The sequence below is a fragment of the Pelobates fuscus genome, chromosome 1, assembly GCF_036172605.1.
Source record: "Pelobates fuscus isolate aPelFus1 chromosome 1, aPelFus1.pri, whole genome shotgun sequence".
NCBI classification, from domain to species: domain Eukaryota; kingdom Metazoa; phylum Chordata; class Amphibia; order Anura; family Pelobatidae; genus Pelobates; species Pelobates fuscus.
The window spans coordinates 327,606,131-327,632,767 of NC_086317.1; positions in this window are offsets into that span (position 1 = coordinate 327,606,131).

Sequence of the window (26,637 nt, forward strand, 5' to 3'; positions counted from 1 at the left end):
AAGAGTTCTGCAGAGCACACACTGTAGGCCTGAGACACCCGCTTGAAGACAAGTAACTGCTATTCAATCTATAACAGTGAAAAACAAATTTTGGTTTTAAAAGCACGCTATAGAGACACCAGATATGATTGGCAATGTGCACTGGAACAGTTCTGCAGAGCACACACTGTAGGCCTGAGACACCCGCTTGAAGACAAGTAACTGCTATTCAATCTATAACAGTGAAAAACAAATTTTGGTTTTAAAAGCGCGCTATAGAGACACCAGATATGACTGGCAATGTGCACTGGAACAGTTCTGCAGAGCACACACTGTAGGCCTGAGACACCCGCTTGAAGACAAGTAACTGCTATTCAATCTATAACAGTGAAAAACAAATTTTGGTTTTAAAAGCACGCTATAGAGACACCAGATATGATTGGCAATGTGCACTGGAACAGTTCTGCAGAGCACACACTGTAGGCCTGACACACCCGCTTGAAGACACGTAACTGCTATTCAATCTATAACAGTGAAAAAAAAAATGTGGTTTTAAAAGCACGCTATAGAGACACCAGATATGATTGGCAATGTGCACTGGAACAGTTCTGGAGAGCACACGCTGAAGGAAGGACTGACAGAGCCGCTTGACGGACACTGACTGGCTGCTATTAGCTTACACTAGAAACCTTTTTTCTTTGTAAAAGCACGCTAAAGAGACACCAAATATGATTGGCAACTGTCAAAGCACCCTGGAACAGGTCTACAGAGCACACGCTGAAGTAGGCCTGACACCCAGACGCTTGCAGACAACTAACTGCTCTTCTATTACAGTGAAAAAAAAATATTTCTTTTAAATCTAAAGCTTAAGCTATTGTAAAAACAGATATGAGTGGTGGCACTGGGCAAGAGGGCACAGTATCCACTGTGAACCTCACACAGAAGCTGGCAGGCAGGCAACTGCTCTTCTATTACAGTGGAAACAAAATGTTGGTTGTAAAAGCACGCTATAGAGACACCAGATATGAGTGGCAACTGTCAAAGTACGCTGGCAGGGTTGTGCAGGGCACACGCTGAAGGAAGGCCTGACAGAGCCGCTTGAAGGACACTGACTGGCTGCTATTAGCTTACACTGGAAACCTTTTTTCTTTGAAAAAGCACGCTATAGAGACACCAGATATGAGTGGCAATTGTCAAAGTACGCTGGCAGGGTTGTGCAGGGCACACGCTGAAGGAAGGCCTGACAGAGCCGCTTGAAGGACACTGACTGGCTGCTATTAGCTTACACTGGAAACCTTTTTTCTTTGTAAAAGCACGCTATAGAGACACCAGATATGAGTGCCAAAGGTCAAAGTACGCTGGCAGGGTTGTGCAGGGCACACGCTGAAGGAAGGCCTGACAGAGCCGCTTGAAGGACACTGACTGGCTGCTATTAGCTTACACTGGAAACCTTTTTTCTTTGTAAAAGCACGCTAAAGAGACACCAGATATGATTGGCAACTGTCAAAGCACGCTGGCACAGGTCTGCAGAGCACACGCTGAAGTAGGCCTGACACCCAGACGCTTGCAGACAACTAACTGATCTTCTATTACAGTGAAAAAAAATGATTTCTTTAAAATCTAAAGCTTAAGCTATTGTTAAAACAGATATGAGTGGTGGCACTGACTGTGCAAATGGGCAAGGCATCCAACCTGACACAGAAGCTGGCAGGCAGGCAACTGCTCTTCTATTACAGTGAAAAAAAAAATGATTTCTTTAAAATCTAAAGCTTAAGCTATTGTTAAAACAGATATGAGTGGTGGCACTGACTGTGCAAATGGGCAAGGCATCCAACCTGACACAGAAGCTGGCAGGCAGGCAACTGCTCTTCTATTACAGTGAAAAAAAAATATTTCTTTTAAATCTAAAGCTTAAGCTATTGTAAAAACAGATATGAGTGGTGGCACTGGGCAAGAGGGCACAGTATCCACTGTGAACCTCACACAGAAACTGGCAGGCAGGCAACTGCTCTTCTATTACAGTGGAAACAACATTTTGGTTGTAAAAGCACGCTATAGAGACACCAGATATGAGTGGCAACTGTCAAAGTACGCTGGCAGGGTTGTGCAGGGCACACGCTGAAGGAAGGCCTGACAGAGCCGCTTGAAGGACACTGACTGGCTGCTGTTAGCTTACACTGGAAACCTTTTTTCTTTGTAAAAGCACGCTATAGAGACACCAGATATGAGTGGCAATTGTCAAAGTACGCTGGCAGGGTTGTGCAGGGCACACGCTGAAGGAAGGCCTGACAGAGCCGCTTGAAGGACACTGACTGGCTGCTATTAGCTTACACTGGAAACCTTTTTTCTTTGAAAAAGCACGCTATAGAGACACCAGATATGAGTGGCAATTGTCAAAGTATGCTGGCAGGGTTGTGCAGGGCACACGCTGAAGGAAGGCCTGACAGAGCCGCTTGAAGGACACTGACTGGCTGCTGTTAGCTTACACTGGAAACCTTTTTTCTTTGTAAAAGCACGCTATAGAGACACCAGATATGAGTGGCAATTGTCAAAGTACGCTGGCAGGGTTGTGCAGGGCACACGCTGAAGGAAGGCCTGACAGAGCCGCTTGAAGGACACTGACTGGCTGCTATTAGCTTACACTGGAAACCTTTTTTCTTTGTAAAAGCACGCTAAAGAGACACCAGATATGATTGGCAACTGTCAAAGCACGCTGGCATAGGTCTGCAGAGCACACGCTGAAGTAGGCCTGACACCCAGACGCTTGCAGACAACTAACTGATCTTCTATTACAGTGAAAAAAAATGATTTCTTTAAAATCTAAAGCTTAAGCTATTGTAAAAACAGATATGAGTGGTGGCACTGACTGTGCAAATGGGCAAGGCATCCAACCTGACACAGAAGCTGGCAGGCAGGCAACTGCTCTTCTATTACAGTGAAAAATAATTATTTCTTTAAAATCTAAAGCTTAAGCTATTGTTAAAACAGATATGAGTGGTGGCACTGACTGTGCAAATGGGTATGGCATCCAACCTGACACAGAAGCTGGCAGGCAGGCAACTGCTCTTCTATTACAGTGAAAACAAATTTTTATTTTAAATCTAAAGCTTAACCAATTGTTAAAACAGATATGAGTGGTGGCACTGGGCAAGTAGGCACAGTATCCAATGTGAACCTCACACAGAAGCTGGCAGGCAGGCACCTGCAATTACATTACACAGGAAAAAAAAAAGCAGCCTGATGTTATAGCCCTAAAAAGGGCTTTTTGGGGTGCTGTCCTTACAGCAGAGATCAGATGAGTCCTTCAGGATTGTAGTGGACACTGAATACCCTAGCCTAGCTATCAATGTCCCTATCTAATCAGCAGCAGCTAAACTTTCCCTCCTCTCACTAAGCATGCAGCTTCAGAATGAATCGAAAATGGATGCTGGGAGGTTGGAGGGTGTGGAAGGGAGGGAGTGCTGCTGATTGGCTGGAATGTGTCTGCTGACTGAGAGGCACAGGGTCAAAGTTTGCCCAATGATGATGAATAGGGGGCGGATCGAACCGCCCATGTGTTCGCCCGCGGCGGTGAACGCGAACGTGCTAAGTTCGCCAGGAACTGTTCGCCGGCGGACAGTTCGGTACATCACTATTAGTCACAAAAAATATTCCAACTCCAGCGGGAGAGGTAGAATGTCTGTTGAAACTTTATTTGGTTTCCAAGTATTCTTTTAGTATTTTGAGTTCAGGTTCTGATAAGGGATAAATATGACTGTAAGGGATAGTAGAACCCTCTATGAGGTCAAGAGAGCAGTCATAGGGTCTTGAAGGAGGGCGCTTAGAAGCTTCTGTTTCACTAAAGACATCACTGAATTCCATGTAATGATCAGGGATAATATTTTCACATCGTCGTTTCTAAAAGTGCCAGGTCTCAGAGAAAACATGAGTCTACATTCATGTATGAACCTCCTGTAAATAAAACGATCTCCAGAGATTTTTTTAGGAGGGTGTATAGAAGGTTCAGGTTGATGGGAAAGGGTGTGTTTTAAATTTTTCAACTTGAGTTTGGATATCATTAAGGTTAGGGTGGAATTCCTGAATTGATTGAGCTAAGAGTTCAACTTGTGATTGAAGAGTCTGAAACCTCTGGGTTAGGTTTGTGGCTTCCATTATTTTTTAAAATGAGCTAGACAATTGTATGGCACAATTAATCTGTCATGTAGGAAGGAGGTTGATGCAATCAGGCAGATTAACACATTAATTGTGCACTGAGGTGTTGGAGATTGGAGTTTAAATAACCAAAGGGGTGTGTACTTCCATGCCGTCTTAAAGAGCCAGTAATAAACAAATAAAATTCCTGACGTGGACTTAGGCAACGTGGCAAGTGCACAGTAAGTGCAAAAATTTGTGTACTGCTGCCTCTCCTCTTGTAATTCCTCTGTATTATAGTCAATTTCCATCTGAGACAGACTTAAACAAATGTCTGGAGTGGTGGAGAAAGAGCGATATAACCATTACTACATTCCTCACTACCACCAAAAGCAGACACTACTCAAAACACCAAAAAGCACTAAAGCTGTAATATTTGAACTCGTTTTGGTAAAAGAAGCTGTAGTGCAAGAGAAGAGGCCGAACTAGTTATTACAGCATAAAAAGAATGAAGAAATTACAATTGCATTTTCTTAGTGGTGAATTGGATGTAACATACATGCTGCTAATCCCACGATCTTGAGGCTAAATACTTCTAATAGTGGTGGTGGTATTGGAAGTGTCGTCAGTCCTCATGGCTGAAAAGAGGTGTTCAGACTCTTGGAGGTCATGGCACTACTGCTGATGGTAAATTAGTGACCCCTTCAACTTCTTCTTGGGATAAGAATGTAGCATTGATGCTAGTTTGATTGTTTAATTTTCTTTTTGTTCTTTATTTCTTCTCTTTATTTCCAATTACCGGTATTTAGACATTGACAACAATAAATATATGATAAATTCATATGTATAGATTTGATCATTGGGGTTAATAAGTGCATAATAAATATATATTTTTAAAAAGTATTATCATAGTTTTATGACAAATACAAACTTACAGAAAGACTGCAGTGGTCAGGGCCCGACCCTGCCCATAGGGGAGTATATATCTTAAGGTTTTATGTCATAGAGTACATTTTCCTTAATTTTATATATAATCCAAGGGTTCCATAAGTCTCGAAAAGAGGTACATTTTCCAGATGCAGCTATAAAGTTACTTTCCATTGTATATTGATAATCCAGTTGATTAATTATCTCTTGCCATAGTGGAGGTTGACTTGTTTTCCATTTAGAAGCTATAGATATCTTAAATGCATATAACATTTGTGTAATTAAATATTTAGATTTTTTCCCCATTATGGGAAAATCTAGGTTACATAGAAAGGTGGGGTGTACTTGATATGGTGTTTGGAATTAGAGCTGAGATCAAGGAGAATACACGTTCTTTAATATCTTTCAATAGAATACAACCATACCATATATGAAGTACGGTTCCATTATCGTTTTTACATCTCCAGCATAAAGGTGAGAATGCTTCATATATTTTATGCAGCTTAGAAGGAACCAAGTACCATCTATATATAATCTTTAGGTGCGGTTCCAACAAAGAAATACAATGTGTTTTTTTTTTTTTTAAATTGGATAGTTGTTTGATACCATTCGAAAGGGGTATATAAAATAGTAAGATCTTTTTCCCATTTGACAATAATTTGACAAGGAATTTTTTAAAGGTCTGACTTGCTTTCCAACAACTTAGAAGATCTAGTGATTAAATCCTTGAATACAACTTTTTTTCAAGATAACATTGTAGCAGGCTGGCCAGGTCTTGGGTCATAAATAGCAGAAAAAGTTATTTCTTCCAATATGAGGAAAACTGTATTTAGCAAGCATGCCCCAATTGAGCCACTGCAAAACATGAAAACCAAAATAAACTCCTACTCCACACTGGAGACTAACTAACATAGAGTACCCTTTCTATGCTACTGGGCAGCTAAGCTGACCCCAGTATTTTAACAAATAAAAATAAAGGCTTGCAAAATACCTTTTTGTTCCCACACCGCTTCAGCAGTCTTTTTGACTCACAGTCTCTCTGTCTCCGCTCCAGCTCTTCACAGGAGAGACTAAATTCCATCTGCATAGGGTTTATATAACTCCCTAACTGATGTACTAGAGCAGGGGTAGGCAACCTACGGCACTAGTGCCATGCACGGCACTCGAGGTGTCTTTGCACGGCACTCAAAGCTGCTAGAGCCAAACAGGCTCTGGCCTATCAGGAGTCCCAGTAAAACTTCAGATATCTGCTAACCCGAAAAGGTGGTGAAGGACAATCCTCAATTTATGCAATGCAGCACGTAGAGGTAGTGATCTCAGATCACTTCCTCCCAGCACCTGTGAATAGGAATCCACACTGTAATAGAGCAGCTCGCAGTTGCTGTTGCAGCTCCTGTCCTTGACATGTACCTGGCCGGCCTAGTCCCCACTGGAAGGCACCCACACTGCTAGATATACACAGAAATGCAGAATAACCCTCCCCTGATACAAATAATATGGACAGCCCACACACAAACATCCGCACAATCCGCACAAATGAAACACCACTAACAATCCACATGCATACACACAACCCCACATGCAATACCTCAAACAGCCCCACACACTACCAAACACACACTGTGACATATCCATCCACACACACACACACACACACACACAATTCCACAAGCAGCCCCCATACACAGCCCACATTCATATGTATCATACACAATACCATAAACTACTCATGAACATATACAATATAATAGCTCATATACGCAGGGCCGTCTTTAATGCAGGGCAAACTGGCCAGCTGCACCGTGAGCCCTGCTGGCCTCAACAATTTCTAACCCTCTGGCCGGTAATCCGCACACTAAGGAGGCCCACTGGGTGGCCCATGCACAAAGGACCACCTGGTGGGCTTCTGTCAGCAGGGGCCTGGTCGCACGCTGAGGCGCTTTAACAGCGGGAGCGGGCCCCTTGCTTTTCGGCAGCGGCTGGGAGGAAGTGACGGCCGCGCACCACTTCCTCCCACAAAGAGAGAAGCGCGCGGGAAAGAAGAGTAGGCAGATTGGAGGGGGGCTGGCCGAGAGCGCTAGACCCCAACTCCCAACACCTTTCAGCCACCAGCAGAAAAGGTAGGAAACTGGAGGGTTGGTTTTAAAGTGTATGTCTGTGTCACTATGTCTGTCAGTGTGTGTGCGTGTCATGTTTGTGTGTCAGTATACCTGTGTGTGTGTGTCAGCATGTCTGTGTGTCAGTATGTGTCAGTATGTCTTTGTGTGTGTCAGTATGTGTATCAGTATGTCTGTGTGTGTATCAGTATATCTGTGTGTGTGTCAGTATGTTTGTATGTCAGCATGTCTGTGTGTGTGTCAGTATGTCTGTGTGTGTCAGTATGTCTGTGTGTGTGTCAGTATATCTGTGTGTGCGCGTCAGTATGTCTGTGTGTGTATCTGTGTGTGTGTGCGCGCATTTCAGTGTGCATATATCTGTTTGTGTGTGTGTGTGTATATGTGCATACATCTCAGCATTCACACACTAACACTACACACAAATACACCACTGCATTCAAATTTCAACACTACGTACAAACACATGTCTGTGTTACACACCAAAATTATATGTAAATACACCCCTGCATTAAAAAACCAACACTACACAAATACATGCTTGCAATCACGCCAACACCATAAACAAACATATTCCATACAAAAACCTGTTTACATTCAAACACACAAAAACTGCTTAGTGCTAAATACAGACCTGCAAATATGGGTAGAGCCCCAGCTGTCAATGCATTCTGGAGTTGCACGACAGATGGGGATCTACCTTTTAATCACCCGTGCAACAGGGAGACCCCCAAAAACTCTTGCACCTCTCTACTTTAGGTCCGCCACTGCATTGAGGTGGAGGACGTGATTGCATGCCTGGGGAGGGGGGACAGGGTCCAGGGGGCCCCAAGCAAATGCTTTGCCCAGGGTCCAGTCACTATTAAAGACGGCCCTGCATAAATGCACAAATACAACGACACAAAGCAATTACAGAAAAAATAACACAAGCAGAATAAGGCAGCATACACACCTCGATTAAAAAAGAAAAAAATAGGACCGGCACGCTACGGGACATCACAATCCTATATCGGTACAGTGCTGCTAAAAGGTTGCCTACCCCTGTGCTAGAGCAACCTGATTTTTAACCCCCTCTTGTCAGGGAACACTGAATGTGCCATTCTGGGGCTAATATAGCAGTGTTCCCTCACACTGCCACACCATATATTGAGTGTTCAAATATTATATTTTTTGTATTTAAATAATGTTTAATTCTTAGGTAGTAAAAAGTATCTCTATATGTTATATTATTTTTATTTTGTAGACTAGTGGATGAAGGCACATTCTAGCAGACCCAAATTCCGTTGGGCGTTTTGTACGCTTCATTTACACCTTTTTATTTTTTGTTTGGTATGGTTTTGGGCATATTGATGTAGGACTTGAGCATATTGAAGTAAGACTTAGCAAGTCCCAGATATAGGAGGCAGTTAGCGTTCAGTTGCCGCTGATCTATGACCTTATAAGAGATTTATCTAGTAGTTCAATATAGTTCTGGAGTGAGGGAACTCTGGATCTTTCTATATGTATGCACTTTACTAATATATGGATTTATTAGTAGGATGACGTTACCTTAAGTTTAGCTGAGAGAGGCACTTATTTTAGGTGCCTGAGCAACTCATTTGAAGATATGTGCTGTGTGCACGATCCAAACAGGACCGATGCTTTCATACTCCTAGTACTTCCCTGTGCAGATTTTTGTTATGGTCATTAACTACTGCGATATTGTTGCCACTTGGGGAAGAGAGGTTAATACAATTTGCAACAATTACTGATTTCTGAAAGTACAACTGAGGCAGACTTTCATTTATTTATATTACCTCCCCTGTAGTGGTGAACTTACTCCTATTCTGGGACATTTTGTGGACATACCCTTCTACATTAACCCTAGCATTTAATAAAGGATTCTTCTCCCATACATATTAGCACTGGTTATATGCGAGGGTAGTGTCTCTTAGATTGCTTTCCAAGCGGTGTTTACACATTTTTTATTAACTGTTATTTTGGGATTTCTTAACTTTAAGCTAAATGCTCTTCATTTAAAAAGGCTATCCAACATCCTTTAGTTCCTTTTCTTGGAAGAATTTAGATATTCTTGATTCTTGATACTCTTGATTCCAATCAAAGTGGAATTTTGATTTAAGAAGAGAACGGCATCTATGTTTGATACGGAAATTTGAGTTTTCTTTAGGTTTTTTTTTGTTAGAAAATTTTCCATAAACCTCCAGAACCTCAGAGATTTAAGTTAAGTGCTTAACAGGGTCAGAAGCACAACATCAGGAAATAAAGATATTTTGTAATCCCGATCAGCCGATTGAATCCCATGTATTTTCCTATATTTCCTAATCATAATGGCCAACGGCTTAATGGACAAAATATGAAGTAAAGGGGACAGTGGACATCCTTGCCTTGTACTATTATTAATTGGACGATTCAAAAATGGGATTTACAATATTTGCACTTGGTTCCAAATATAGTGACATAATTCTTTCCTTAAAGTAAATTTGGGATATGTATGAATTGTGTATTGTGTAAACTAATACAACTTTATTCAACAAAATTAGCTTGTGTTGCAAAATAATGGGTTGTTGCTTGGTGGATTTAATACTGTGACATTATTGTGTTTGATATTAAGAAACACTGCACAGTGCTCGCAAATGTGCAAAGCACACATTGAACAGAACGCACTCAGGAAAGAAAATTAAAATAGCGTTTTCTTTCTTCAAACAGTCAACAACATAAAAACAAATATATTTTAACAACTGTATTTTGCCAACCTGGTCTCACACTAGGATCAATGTCAAAATGCCTATCTGAAATCTCCCACTCAAAGGTTTTTCAAATACCCTGGCAGTAGCTATCTAGTTAGATACTGCAGCAAACTAAACCTAGTCTCACACTAGAATCAATGACCCAGGCTATCTTTGACTTGCAAACAGGCACAATGAGGTTATAATAGACTGTATCACTGATGGTTTGTATCTCTCTGAAGCTGCAGTCAAAGTGTCTGAAAGAATCCTGCTTGGATCCCCCTTTTTTTCCTCTACTGATCAGTTGTCACTTGATATATGAATAAAATGAACATTTATTTGCTGTCTCCTTGCCATCAATCATCTTTTTTTTTTGCTACCGCTTGATTGAACAGCCCATATGATTGCACAGACCTCTTGTCCATCATAACAAACATGTTTCATCTTACTATATTAAGTCACTGTTTTAGATGGAAAATATAGTCTGGAGTTAAAGATGGAGAACATGCAATATGGGAAGGGGGAGGGGGAGGGGGAGGGATTGATGGTAAATGGCCTTGCAGGCCATAGATCAGGTGTAGGTAACCTTCAGCATTCCAGATGTTCTGGACTACATCTCCCCTGATGCTTTTCCAGCATTATGTCTCTAAGAGCATCCTGAGAAATGTAGTCCATAACATATGAAGTGCCAATGGTTGTCTACCCCTGCAATAGCTGTAGGATAAAGAGCAAGGCGGAACTATCTCTATGAGATATTGAAGGACATAATGGCTTGGCAGGATACACAAGTAGTGTTAATAGAATTGCTAGGTTTTACCAATTAAACTATTAGAATTGCATAGGTTTCGCAATGAACAGCTAGTATATGTTTTATAGAAGGTAAGTTAGCTTGCCAGTTTTCTTAAATAAATTATTTAAAGAAAGTGCCATTTCAATTCTCCACTTAATTAACATGATCCTTTTGTCCTGAAAAATTCAGATACAAATGTATTCTATTTTTTAGCTACAGAAATCAATATGTCATTTTAATTCCTCGCATAAATCATAATATATAGCCTCTTTGCAACCTCACAGCTATTTATTTTTAGAAGCTTCTAAATAATTTTCCACTAGGCCATATAAGTAAGCCAACAAGCATAAAGCAATTATTTATCAACTATAATGTATATTTAGAACATTGGAAAATCAATATGAAAGTATATTTTTCAGTTTATCAGTGATGCATTGTTTGTCCATGCATTTTGAGAGCCAGCAGTTATGCATTAATAAAGTTTAATAGGTTGCCCTGAGAAATGCAATATAAAGGTTATACATAAGATTGATGTATATTTATTCAAAATATATTGATGGCAAGTTTGATTCTTTCAGCTCTTTTGAAAATTTGCCACAACATACATTACTTGTGTTCAAAATGCATTTCTTCTTTTCACAGTGAACATACGGTATAGTCAGTTTGTTGGGACTGTTCACTAAGGTCAGAATGTTCCATACATTTTTTCAAACATTGTCTGACCTGGATTGTAAGCTTGCGGCCTGTCTACATAGTACTTTGTGGGAGGTGCTACTGAAATTAATCCATGGTTCACTACTAATTTTAAATGAGTGTCTCTAATTTTATAGCATGACAGGAGGCTTCATATTTGCTTAAGTCTCTCTTTACTAGAACTCCACAGCAGCACATTAACATAGAGATAAAAACACCAGAGACAAAAAAAATCAGGAATCTTTAAAAGGCTTCTCCCAACTAACTATTTCCTCTTTCTTTGCTGCTCCGCAGACAGTACAGGTCAGAGTACCACTGCCTCCTGTTATATATGGGTGGTTGAGGATATTTTACAGTATTTATATGTTTATTACTGTATTGATTTATTTGTTTAGAGGGTATTTTTGCATCTACCTGCTTAGTGCTGTAGGGATTTATTTATTTAGCTATACTGTATTTTCTGCATCTACCTTCTTAGTGCTCTAGTGATTGATTGATTTAGCTATCTGTATTTTCTTCACCTACCTGCTTAGTGCTGTAGTGATTGCTTGATTGCTTGATTTATTTACTCTGTCTTTCTGCATCTACCTTCTTATGGCTGCAGGGATTTATTTGTTTAGAATGTGTTTACCTCCCTACTGCCATTATGATTTATTTATTTAGATTGTATTTTTCTGTCCCAACTTTTTTGCTGTAGGGATGTATTTTATCTTATGAGTTTTCTGCATTTTCCTGTTTTGGGCACCCCTGTCTGGGGATCGTTTTTTTTTTTCTTGGGTTTGGGGGGGTTCCCTTCCTCCCTCTACCTTTTCTGGGTGGCTTTGCCCCCTTCACTTTTTTCGTCCATTTTGCGGCTGCTGGAAAGCGGCCCATTTCCATTGCCGACCGCCGGGACCCCGGAGTAAGACTCCGGTGGTCCCACGTGTTGGATCCCGCCCGCCGGCTCAGTCCGCCGAGTGAGATCCTCTGCTTCCCATGCAGTGCGGCGTCCCCGAGCATCCACTTCCCCGCGACCGCGTGGTCAGGTGGGGGCGGGGCCGGCCAGTTACCAGACTTTCCGCATTAGTTCCGTCGATGGCAGGCACATGTGCTGTAGCTTTGACTGGGACGCAGCTATGACTTGGGTGCATTGAATTGCATTGCTGTCCTGGCTTTGTGCCCCATGTGGCTGGCAGGTTAGGCTACTGGGGACCATAGTGGATGATATATATCACAGATCTCTAAATAATGCTATTTAGAGCTGTGCACAACCCCTCAAGGGGTTGTGTTACCACTTATACTCATCCCCCCCCCTTTTTGTTTGTTCAGATGATTGCTTGCAGCACTCTGTTTTATCATTTTGACCAATGGAGCACCTCTTGTGAGGTAACTCAGTTGGGGAGTTCCCTGACTACAGGTGTACTCATTATGCAAGTTCACTATTTACGGAGTGTCAGGCACTATTTAACTGAAGTGCGTTATCTACAGTTACACGATGGAATGCTTGGTGCAGTCACACAGAAGAATGCTATCTACAGTTACACAGTAGAATGCTATGTACAGTTACACAGAAGAAGGCTATGTACAGTTACATAGAAGAAGGCTATGTACAGTTACATAGAAGAAGGCTATGTACAGTTACATAGAAGAAGGCTATGTACAGTTACATAGAAGAAGGCTATGTACAGTTACATAGAAGAATGCTATGTACAGTTACACAGAAGAAGGCTATGTACAGTTACATAGAAGAATGCTATGTACAGTTACATAGAAGAATGCTATGTACAGTTATATAGGAGAATGCTATGTACAGTTACATAGAAGAAGGCTATGTACAGTTACACAGAAGAAGGCTATGTACAGTTACACAGTTATATACTATGTACAGTTACATAGAAGAATGTTATGTACAGTTACACAGAAGTATGTTATGTACTGTTACACAGAAGAGTGTTATGTACAAATACACAGAAGAATGTACGTACAGTTACACGGAAGAGTTGTACGTACAGTTACACGGAAGAGTGTTATGTACAGTTACACGGAAGAGTGTTATGTACAGTTACATGGAAGAGTGTTATGTACAGTTACACGGAAGAGTGTTATGTACAGTTACACGGAAGAGTGTTATGTACAGTTACACGGAAGAGTGTTATGTACATTTACACAGAAGAGTGTTATGTACAGTTACACAGAAGAAGGTTACGTACAGTTACACAGAAGTGTGTTAATTACAGTTACACTGAAGTGTGTTATGTGCTATTTATCTGAAGAAGTGTTATGTACATCTTATCTGAAGAGCGAAAGGTACATTTTATCGGAGAATGGTATGCGCAGTTCCTCACCTGTACATCTCTGAAGGTCCTGACTTGTGTGTGCCCCAGGACTTGGCCGGCTTTGTCCGTGCCTTACTGATTGGCCTGCTTTGTCTGTGCCCCATTGATTGGCCTGCTTTGTCTGTGACCCATTGATTGGCCTGCTTTGTCTGTGCCCCATTGATTGGCCTGCTTTGTCTATGCCCCATTGATCTGGCCTGTGCTGTCTGTGCCAGAATGTCTGCATGCCAAGCCTACTGCCACATACTCACGCTTGTGCATTGCATGGGGTGTTGCCCCTATCTCCCTGCCGGTGACTCTTGTCCTCTATACTCCTTGAAGTCGCTTTGCCTGGGACCGCTGCACAGGAGAACCCTTATCCGGGTTAACAGTGCAGACAATGACTACTATGGCAGTGACCGCCTCTGTGGAATTTGCCTTCAGCCAGGGTCCTACCTTAAGCTTATCAGGAGCGTAACGCTAGAGGGCCCACCTTTAAAATGGCAGAGGACTTGAACGAGTCAGACTCTCCTGGAGGAGAGCAGGCAAGGGCACATAAGCGCTACTGGAAGGGTGAAGGCCCTGAACCAGTGACTTGAATGAGTCAGACTCTCCTTGAGGAGAGCAGGCAAGTGCACATGAACGCTACTGGAAGGGTGAATGCCCTGAACCAGGCTCCCGGAAAGATAAGACTCCGAGGAGTGGCTAACCCCTCTGCAGTCGGCCAGACTGCCCTGCCTATATGGCGCGGGGGAGGCGATGACCACCGGATGCGGCAGTGACCACTTTCTTAAAAAAGGCAGCCGACTTGGAGGAGTCAGACTCTCTGAGTGGAGAGCAGTCAAAGGAGCATAAGCACTATGGGTAGTATGAAGGCCCGGAACCAGACGCCCGGAAAGATTAGACTCCAGAGAAGTGTCTAGCCCTGATATGATCGACCTTGACGGCCAGACGACACTGCCTATGTGGCGCAGGGGTGAAGGTCCCCGTAAACCCCCCACCATGGCCGCCCTAGCTAGATGGCGGGTGGACCGGTTCCCCTCGGAGGGAGAGGACAATGGGGGTGTGAATTATGATGACGGCCCCTAGTGGCACCATGAGATGTAGAACAAAGTCCACTACAGGTGCCCCGACGACCTTGGAAGAAGAGATCGTCTCGTGAATCGCCCCTGTTCGACCCTCTATCCATTGCTCTCCTGGTTTCTTTGGAATTATCTCTGCCCGATCACCTAGCACCATCGGTGCGTTTCTGGGCCCGTAGACCGCTGGCTTGAGAACCCCGCAGTATAATTCAAGCGGTATTCCCAGCCGGGCTCCCGAACAAAGTAGTCACAAACCCAGACTTAGACCCCGATGGGGCACTGCGGTTTTGCTGGTTGAGCACCTGTCTAGTATTCAGGAGATCCTGAGTGCAGCCCACTGCAGTGCCTATACTATTAAGTCCGCACTGGAAAGCCGATTGTTTTCCGCTACACGAGCGAGTTGTGCTAGCAGAACATACGAGGAAGTATAAGAGCTGTCCTTTTTTAGATGGAAGTACTTCATGGAGGCTTATCTCAGCTCCAACCCGTAACTTTTATAGGGGATTGGACCCTTGACCCGGAATTTCACACTTGCCTCCACTTTCGGATGACATCCCAGACGGGTCCCCGAGTCTGGGGTGGCAGACGACCCTATCCTAAACGCAGTTTGGACCGCTGACGGTGCTTGGGATAAAGGGATCTGAGCCCCTTGGAGTCCCAGCAATATTCATTAGTTACTGTGAATTAGACGCGGCCCTCGAGAAACTTCTAGGGACCGCGGGGCCCAGTTCTGGTAAGGTGGCCTCTACTTTCTCCCTGGTGAGATAGGTATCTTGTGCATCAGTCATTTGGGCGACAATACAACCTGGTTGGCAGGTTGGGAGGAATTGAGGACATTCAGGAATACCAGAACTATCTGAAGATATCTGTCTCATTTTCCACACGTTGGGACCCGGACGCGACTCTTCATCGATATAGGACATCTTGCTGTACGGTCTACCTGGACGGGCTTGCCGGACCCCCTGCGAGGTACCTCCCAGACCGAAAGGTCAGACGCTCCCTGCGTTTTCCCTTGTTTCGAGTCCCTGGATTTCGTTTTTTACAACCAGGGAAATATCGACCTCCTCTACATCTCAAGGAGTGGAGTCCTGGAGGGCGGATTGGACGCAAGGGGGTGACCCCTACGCTCTCCTCTTCCAGAGTTCTCGTACATATGGAATAGTTTTCTCTAGGAAGACCCGGCGTCAAGACGGCGTCCACGGAGGAGGACCCATCAGGCCCAGACCAGTTCGGCTGGATGACGGACCCGTTTGCTCAGCGATGGACGCTTCCCTCCAGGAGTATTCGACACGGAGATGTGGATGAGTCTCCTCCGTTTGTTTGGTCTCAGGACCTTTCTACAGGTGCCTCGGTCTGCTGGTACTTTGGAATTATGATCTCCGTTTCGGCAGAGTCGAACCTAGTTCCTGGATTCCCTGGGCCCTTGCTCATTTGATCTCGGGAATTGTGAGACTTTGGTCTGCATGGCGACCCTGACGTAGTTGGACCTCCTAATTTTGCTACCGCTTTTACAGGGTTCGGGTATTCGGTCACTTTTTTACCGGGGACTGCCATATTAATTAGATTAGGTATCGCATGCGACTGTTGTCGGTGGGCCTCGCTCTGCTTAGAATTCCCTTTACCTTTCCTGAGGACGGGTATTCATCTCCCCAGGGGATACAAGCATTTTTGTCATGCTCCTATGGTGGGTTCTGTCGGGTTTTGCCCATTCACTGGATTTATTTCAGTTATTTTACCTTGTTTTTCTTTCAGATGGGTTCGGCGGTTTGGACCTTAGTTGTCTATCAGCCTTAGTCGGACCCGAGGGTCATATTCTTACTTTGGTAGCGCTCCCACCTTTAGGCGGTGTTCGATGTCACAGTTTGTTTAAATGGTTCTTCCCTTTTTCTCGCCCTTCATGTACCGCTTGGTTGTGGTTCGCATTGGCGGGGCGTATAGGTTTTTTTCGGTTCACTTCAGTCCCTAACACGGCGACTTCAGGTACCGACATGGCGGGCGTTTTTCTCCAAGTCATTGTACGTTTCCTGCCGGTTGCGAGGAGCTATCTTCATAGAGTTTAGGTTGGTACGGCGGATCGTGTTTCTTTGGTCTTTGCTGTCCGAGCGTTAAAACAGCAAATATGAAGCCTCCTGTCATGCTATAAAATTGTAGATTATACTAGCTTTAGTGTAACTATAATCTTAATTTTATTAATGACAGGAGGCGAATATTTCCCTCCCAGTTTCTCCCTCCCCTTGTTGTTTGTTGTTTTGACTAACTTGTTGTTTATTCACCTTGTCTCCTGGGCTAGGTTGGTTATCTGGGAGAGTTGGGGTTTATCTGGGATACGGTACCGTCAGTATTTTATGATGGGGATTCAGGTTTTTTCACTATCTGGGATATTATACTGTCAGTATTTACGATGGGGATTCATGTTTTCTCAGTACATTTCATTCGCTAATCAGTGTTTTCGACTCTGTTTCTCTCATTTCAGTTTAATGGTTTGGCTACAGTTCTTAGATCCGACTACTCTACAGGATAAAGGTCAAGCCTTCACCCACTGGTTCCACGGTTTCAAGTTCGCATGGCATTCATCGTTATGTTATGTTTGTTTCTCCTGTTATTGTATTTGTGGTGTATTGTTCATGTACTTTATTTGTCGCAGCGTGAAAGAGGAAATAGTTAGTTGGGAGAAGCCTTTTATAGATTCCTGATTTTTTTTGTCTCTGGTGTTTTTATCTCTATGTTAATGTGCTGCTGTGGAGTTCTAGTAAAGAGAGACTTAAGCAAATATTCACCTCCTGTCATTAATAAAATTAAGATTATAGTTACACTAAAGCTAGTATAATCTACAATTATATATTTTTTCTGTCTGCAAAACCCATGATTTTTTTGTTTAATTTAAAAGTGCTCTGGACATGATCCCCATAAAACAACTGGTAAATAATATTACAATTCAGATATGCAGTTTAAGGACCACTTTAGGCACCATAACAATTTTACGGCAATTAAGTTGTTATGGTATCTGGCGGTGCTTGGCACCGTCCTACCCTTTGGTGTTAAACTGAAAGATTTAACCCCAAAGTCTTTTTTCTGTCGCTCATCAGTTTAGCATCTTGCCTACTTCTCCAGTAATTGCTCCAATATGGAAGTCTTTCTCTTGTGTGCCAATCCACTAACTGTCTTGCAGCTGAATTATATGTAAATACCCTATTTTTTTAAGGACGTGGGAGGCAGCATAACTCTAAAATTAAATAAAATTAAAAAGGATCTTTTAATATAATGAACGCATAGAAGACCCTTTACACTATTTGTTTTATTTAAATTATTCCATTTTTTTTTTTTTTTACGTAACTTATGCCTTTTGTATTTAATGTAGATATTTAATAGGATACAGCTCCAGGGGAAGTTTCCACTATTCATAGTCAACTTCTTTGACTGTAGACATCTTAAATTAGATTAAATTAGATTGGGAACTATAATATACTAAAAAGCTGTGACACTTCTATCCTTGTACAACTTGCATTAACCATGATTTTCTTCTGGTACTTGTCCATTATGTATTAAAGAATAGATATATACTCAATTCCAAAATCCAATATGCAAGATCTTTTAACCAAATCCCCTTTTTAAACTTTGTTTTAACTATTGTATTCTACCAAGGGGAACCATCACTTTGCCTTGAATTGAGAGCACCAAACAAAAATTGAAAATCTCCTATAACTTGGGTTAAAGGGACAGTTCACACACATAAACCATGTCAGATTGCTCAAGTGGGTTGTTCTAGAGCAGCAAAATGCTGATAATATCATTGGTGAAAGCATTTTTTGTTTGTTTTTAAAATGCAAAAAACTAACAAATATGAAAACCTTTGTCAGTGTTTGTGACTATGTTAAAATATTTGAATATTAGGTTTCTAGCACTTTCAGTTGAAACCCATAAGCAGCTAAAACACCCAAACCAGAGTCTCCTCTTTCCTGGTCCAGATGAGAATGAATGTAATATTACATGATTACATGTAATATGTCCTTTGTGGTAATAAGATATCCAAAAAGAGAACAAAACAGGAAGATACAGTGTAGTATGCCCGTACAAGTGGATATTCTAAATAAAAGAAATGCACTAACATATTGTAGAGCTATGAGTAGATTTCACATCTAGGGATAATTGCTGTCTTCCTTAGACAAAGTGCTTGGTGCGTGGGACCTACAGCGAGGTAAACTGTCTCAGAATGATATCCCACCCAGTAATCTCGCAGGTATGTAGGCAGTATTGAAGTATATATATGGATAAAAATATAGTGCACACTTTTGAATCTTATGCAGTGATAAAATAATATTGGAGAGGTACACATAGGGAGTAGAAAATAGGGCTTTTGTTCAATCCACAGTGCTCAGGTGGTGTGTTTCCCACCAAAGGAATCAGGGTAAGTCCAATGATATAGTCAAATAAAACTACTTTATTGAACAGACTGGTATACAAAAGTAAATAGAATTATGAAGGGAGTATAAACACTTAATGTGTTTAAAAGCCTATATGAAGGTGAAATACATGAAGTGCTTTTGTAACTACTAAAAAAGACTGGACATTTTAAATACTTTGGGATGTCCACTTTTGCAAATGTTATGCCATGATTAGGTTATTTTTCATTCCTGGGCTGCCATACGGGCTCAAAGACAACATAGGCACAGCAAACCAAATTTCAATGTGTAAAAACTGAAAACGAAAAAACCCTATATTTGACCCTGTAAGTTTCCGAAACTCCATAAAACCTGTATGTGGGGGTACTGTCGTAGTTGTGAGACATCGCTAAACACAAATATGTATATTTTATATCAGTACAAAATAACAGTATTATGATATTCACAGTTAAGATGCCATTAAGAACTAAGAAAATAAAATTTCTTAATTTCGCACACTTTCCTTTAGATTTTATTTCATATTAAATTGTGTTTCTCATATAAATATTTGATGTGAAAATCCCTGTTTCTCTTAAACAATATGATAATAATAAGTGTGGGTGCACTTAATATGAAAGAGGTAAATTATGATTAAATAGACATATAGTCAAATTCCAGGTTTATTTTTGCTTTTGTTTTAATCAGAACTTACCTTTGTGCTTAAGGGGTTAACAGAAGAAACTAGGCAGCATTTTTTAAATTTCTTTGTAGTGCATTTGGTCAATTAATCATTCTTGTGAGTGAAGACATCATTGCAAAACAAGTAAATCCTACCATTTTTTTTTTTTGTATATCGGGAATTCATATTTTGGGAAGTACCTTTAAATATGGTAAAACCAGGTGGAGAAAAAATTGCAGAACTATCTTAAATAGTATTATTATTTTATTTGTAGAAGGTATTTATGATTTTTTAATATTATAAATATTTATTTTTTAAATGATCCTGGACAGTACTTGGTATATGACTTGGAAAAACAATATGCTCTTGTTTTAGAAATCAAAACCATCCTTGAAAGCTCTAGAAAAGTCCAGAAGTTTATCGCCCTACTTCAATTATGCCTCGTTTCCACTGAGCGGATCGGTTCGGGTTGGTACAGTTTGGAAGGTTTAGAATGGACCAGCCCATTCTGGTGAGCGTTTCCACTGCAAGTCAGACCTTCAGGGCCATGCAGGGTTTAGAAAAAATGCTCTTCCTGTCCACCAATCAATGGATTGTATAGTAGATCCGCCCTAACCGAACCGTTCCATTTTCTATGGCCCTACATCTGAAGCAGGGCCCTGAATGGATCGGTACGGTTCGCTTGTATGGACCACTTTCATAATGGAAACACCCAAAATAGCGAACCGTACCGAACTGAACCGAACCGATCCGCTCAGTGGAAACGAGGCATATGTGTACACTTTACAAAATTGGAGAGGCATTTAGCTACTGAGACAGGTCAGTTGGTTAATTCATTATTGTTAGAACTTGCTGATACATCACTGTTTCTGTTTCAATTCCTAGCAAGGTCAACTCAGATTTCCGTCCTTCTACAGTTGATAAAATGCGTTCCATTATGTTGGGTATCATCTATTAGCTGCTGATAAAGAGAAATCCAGAAGTATGTGCTAAAGAATATAATATATAAAAACAGAATTATTAGTTACAGGTTAAATGTGTGTATGTGTATGTATAAGTGTGTGTGTGTGGGGGGGGGGAGTACTTAACATTATTTGTTCATTTTCTTAAGTGGTAGTGGGTTCCTTTTAATTTTAATAGGCAACAGAGTCTGCCAACGAGGGGCGTACCTAGAGCATTTGGCACCCGGGGCGGACCCTGAGTGTGGCACCCCTCCCCCCCCCCATAATAAAAATTTAAGAAAACACCCACAATTTTTTGCTTTCCTATGGACTGATTGAATGTGCGCGCAGCTCTTGCTGCGCATGTGCCTTCGGCTCCACTCGGGAGCTGACGTCGGCGGGGGGGAAGAGGTCACCCCTTAAAACCCATTCAGCCACTTACCTTTCTCCAACGGGCTCCCTCGGCGCTGGTGACCTCTCCTCCCCCTGCCGACGTTAGATCCGAATGCGCATGCGCGGCAAGAGCCGCATGTGCATTCAAACTGCCCATAGGAAAGCATTACTCAATGCTTTCCTATGGATGTCCAGCGTCTTCTCACGGTGAGTTTTACAGTGAGAATTGCGGAAGCGCCTCTAGCGGCTGTCAGTGAGACAGCCACTAGAGGCTGGATTAACCCTCCGTGAAACATATGTTTTCAGCTGCAGGGTTAAAACTAGAGGGACCTGGCACCCATACCACTTTATTGAGCGGATCCTTAGAAAAAGCATAGGAAAGGGATTTGAGTTCAAAAGATGTAGCGGCTAGGGCAGAGGTTTTGTAGAAGCGGGCCAGGGCCATTTTTGTAGAAGGGGGAAGACCAGTGCTTTTGTAGAAAGGGGCTGGTGAGAAACTTCTAGAAAACTCCTCCCCTGACCCTTTCTACAAAGCCCCTGGTCTCGCACCTTCTAGAAAACCCCTGCCCTTCGCCCTTCATATAAAAACCCTGCACACTGATCACATAAATTTCATACACTCCCTACACATAAAAACCCTGCACCCCGATCACATAAATTTCATACACTCCCTACACATAAAAAAACCCTGCACATCCCCCTTAATTAAAAAAAAAAAGCTGCACACCCCTTAAAAAAAACAAAAACCTGCACAACCCCCCTTAATTAAAAAAAATCATGCAAACCCTTAATAAAAACCCTGCACACCCCCTTAATAAAAAACTAAAACTTTCACACACCCCTAACAAAAAAACATGCACCCCCCCCCTTAATAAAAAACCCTGCACACCCCCTTAATAAAAAACAAAAATCTGCAGTGCACATCCTCCCTTAATAAATAAAATACTGCAACCCCCTTAATAAAAAAAACAACCTGCACCCCCCCTTTAACCCCTTAACGCCGTTACGGCGTTCCATGCCGTCGCGCTTTAAATGGGCTTTAAAGCCGTTGCGGCGGCATGGAACGCCGTAACGGTTTAAGCCCCCAGGAGCCAGCAACTACTCACCTCCGCCGCTATCCTCTTCTGGGGGGCTGCCTGAAAGCCCAGGCAGCCCCCCTCCGGCAAATGAGGCCCCCGGGGGCCATGTGATCGCTCTCAAAGAGCGATCACATGGCCCCCTATAGCTGGCTATGGATCTGCCAGCAGGGGGACTGTTTGAAATATCAGACAGTCCCCCTGCTGGTAGGAGGTGTAAAAAAAATAAAATAAACATGTTTAAAAATAAATTAAATATATTTTAATATATATATAATATGTATATATATTATATATATAATATATATACATATTATATATATGTAACGTCATGCAACATGTATTTTAATATTAATATAAGTATATAAATTAATATTAAAATACACTTAGAATGACGTTACATATATATAATATGTGTATATATTATATATATAATAGATGTACATATATATATTATATATAAATACATATAATTAAAATAATAAATAAATAAAATAATAAAATAAATAAATAAAATATTGAAACAAAATTTAATATAAATTATATATGCATATGTAATTTCATTCTAACTGTATTTTGTTATTAATATATATATATCGGTAACAAAATACACTTAGAATGACATTCTATATATATCTATCGTTGTATAAAATACAAATAACCGCAAATATATATATATAGATAAATACATATAATTACAGAAAAGATTACATTAGTATACACATAGAATTTAAATACCTATAAATGCATATATATAAAAATTCTACGTGTATATTTAAATAATCTTTTAACGTAATTATGTGATTTAATTAATTAAAATTTGATTGACATGCCTGACAACACAGGGAGAAAGTGCAGAGAATTTAATTCGCAAGCACTATATTTGACCCTGTAACTCTCCAAGACACCATAAAACCTGTACATAGGGGGTACTGTTTTACTCGGGAGACTTCACTGAACTCAAATATTAGTGTTTCAAACTGGTAAATTGTATTACAACAATGATATTTTAAGTAAAAGTGACGTTTTTCGCATTTTTTACAAGCGAACGGCACTTTTATGGTCTATATTATTGTTGTAATATGTTTTACGGTTTTAAAACACTAATATTTGTGTTTAGTGAAGTCTCCCGAGAATAACAGTACCCCCCATGTACAGGTTTTATGGTGTTTTGGAAAGTTAGAGAGTCACATATAAGGCTTGCATTTCATTTTTTTCACATTGAAATTTGCCAGACTGGTTATGTTGCCTTTGAGAGCGTATGGTAGCCCAGGAATGAGAATTACCCCCATGATGGCATACCATTTGCAAAAGTAGACAACCCGAGGTATTGCAAGTGGGGTATGTCCAGTCTTTCTTAGTAGCCACTTAGTCACAAACACTGGCCAAATATTAGTTTTTTGCTTTTTTCACACAAAAACAAATATGAACGCTAATTTTGGCCAGTGTTTGTGACTAAGTGGCTACTAAAAAAGACTAAACATACCCCACTTTCAATACCTTGGCTTGTCTAATTTTTTGAATGGTATGCCATTATGGGGGTAATTCTCTTTCCTGGGCTACCACACCGTCTCAAAGGTAACATTACTAATCTGGAAAATTTCAATTTGAAAATGGAACGTTCTATATTTGACCCTGTAACTTTCCAAAACACCATAAAACCTGTTAATCAGGGGTACTGTTGTACTCGTGAGACATCGCTGATTACAAATATGCGCATTTTTTTGCAGTAAAACCTAACAGTATTATGACATTCACAGCTAAAATGGCAGACGGAAATACAAATTTAAAAAAAAATCTTATTTTCTCACCTTTTTTTTTATTTTATTCATAATAAATTATGTTCCATATATGAATAGTTAATGATAGATTAAAGCCCTGTTTCTCCTGAACAAAATGATATATAATAAGTGTGGGTGCATATAATTTGAAAGAGGGGAACTACGGTTGAACAGACATATAGCGCAAATTCCAGTTTTTGTTTACATTTTGTTTTGATCAGAACGTGCACTATTGACTCCGTCCTGAAGGGGTTAATTAAACATACCCCCTCTAAATAAACTTCCCCCGTGCTGCACCCCCTTTAATTAATCCACATCCCCTTTAATTAATCCACATCCCCTTTAATTAATCCACACCCTCTTTAATTAATCCACAACCCCTCTTTAATTAATCCACAACCCCCCTCTAATTAATCCACCCCCTCTAATTAATCCACCCCCCTTTAATTATTTCAGCCCCTCTAATTAATCCACCCCCATCTAATTAACCCCTTCAGGACCGGCCTGTTTTTGCGATGTTTGTACGTTAAGGACCAGAGCAGTTTTAACACTTGTGGTGTTTGTGTTTAGCTGTAATTTTCCGCTCTCTCATTTACGGTTCCCATACAAGTTATATATTGTTTTTTTTCAAGACAAGAAGGGCTTTCTTTACATACCAGTATTTATATTATGTCATATATTGTATTTAAAAAAAATAATGAAATATGGTGAAAAATAAAAAAAAAACATGTTTTTGGACTTTTACTTGAAAAATCTTTTACTTATCTACAAAAGCTAATGAAAAAAACTGCTAAATAGATTCAAAATTTTGTCCCGAGTTTAAAAACACCCAGTGTTTACATGCTTTATTGCTTTTTTTTGCAAGTTATAGGCCTATAAATACAAGTAGGAAATTGCTGTTTCAATATATATATATTTTAAATGTATCAATAGTGACATTGTTACACCGTTATCTGTCATAAATCCCCGAAACACACCTAACATGTACATATTTTTTAAAGTAGACAACCCAGGGTATTTACAATGGGGTATGTCCAGTCTTTTTTAGTAGCCACCTAGTCACAAACACTGGCCAAAGTTAGCATTTATATTTGTTTGTGTGTTAAAAATGCAAAAACCGCTAACTTTGGCCGGTGTTTGTGACTAAGTGGCTACTAAAAAAGGCTGAACATACCCCATTTGCAATACCTTGGGTTGTCTTCTTTTGTAAATGGTATGCCATCATGGGGCTAATTCTCATTCCTTGGCTACCATACGCTGTCAAAGGCAACCTAACCAATCTGACAAATTTCAATAAAAAAAATCAAGCCTTATATTTGACCCTGTAACTTTCACAAACACTATAAAACCTCTACATGTGGGGTACTGTTATACTCAGGAGACTTCGCTGAACACAAATATTAGTGTATCAGAACAGTAAAATATATCACAGCAATAATATCCTCAGTGAAAGAGCTGTTTGTGTGTGAAAAATGCAAAAAACTTTCACTGACAATATCATCGCTGTGATATGTTTTACTGTTTTGAAACACTAATATTTGTGTTCAGCGAAGTCTCCCGAGTAAAACAGTACCCCCATGTACAGGATTTAGGGTGTCATAGAAAGTTACAGGGTTAAGCACAGTGCTAGCAAATTAAATTATCTGGACTTTTGGCCTGGGTTGGCAGGCAGGTCCCTCAAATTGCAATCATTAAAATTACTTAATTAGGTAAAAATATTACATAAATATGCACGTAGAATTTTAATATATATACATATTTATATATTTGACGTCTACGTGTATATTTATGAAATTAATAATGTAATTTTGTATGTGGACATATGTATATTTCGTATTATTTTTATTTATTTATTTATACATAGATATATATATCATTACATTCTAAGTGTATTTTGATATAAATATATATATATATATCAATATCAAAATACTGTTAGAATAAAATTGCATATATATATAATTTTTTTTTAATTATTAAAAATTATTTTTATTTTTTGTTATTTATTTTTATTAACATATTATTTGTATTTTATAATAATATATATATACCATATATATAGTTATTATATATATTGTATATATTCGTGTGTAATTTAAATATAAGTGTATTTTTATATTAATATACGTATATATAAATATAAAAATACACTTAGTGTGACATTATATATATGATACATATACATATATTATATATATAGATATAATACATGTATATATATCATATATATACACATATTATAATTTTTTTTACACTGATTGTTTTTTTTTTTAACTTTATTTTATGATTTTACACTTGCAGGGAGACTGGCTGTCAGCACAGACAGTCCCCCTGCAGGCAGATACAAAGACCCCTATTGCGGTCATGTGATCGAGTGATCACATGGCCGTGGGGTCCTGATCTGCCGAGGGGGGACTGCCCGGGCAGACAGGCAACCCTCCTGGACCGGGTGGAGCACTGATCGCCGCCGTGGGACCGACGGCGATCAGGTAAGTAGCCCAAAACCGTTATGACGGTTCAGGACCGTCAGCGGTCCAAACGCACGTTTTACCGCTGACGGTCCTGAACCGTCAGCGGTCCTGAAGGGGTTAATCCACCCCCTCTAATTAATCCACCCTCCCTTTAATTAATCCACCCCCTCTAATTAATCCA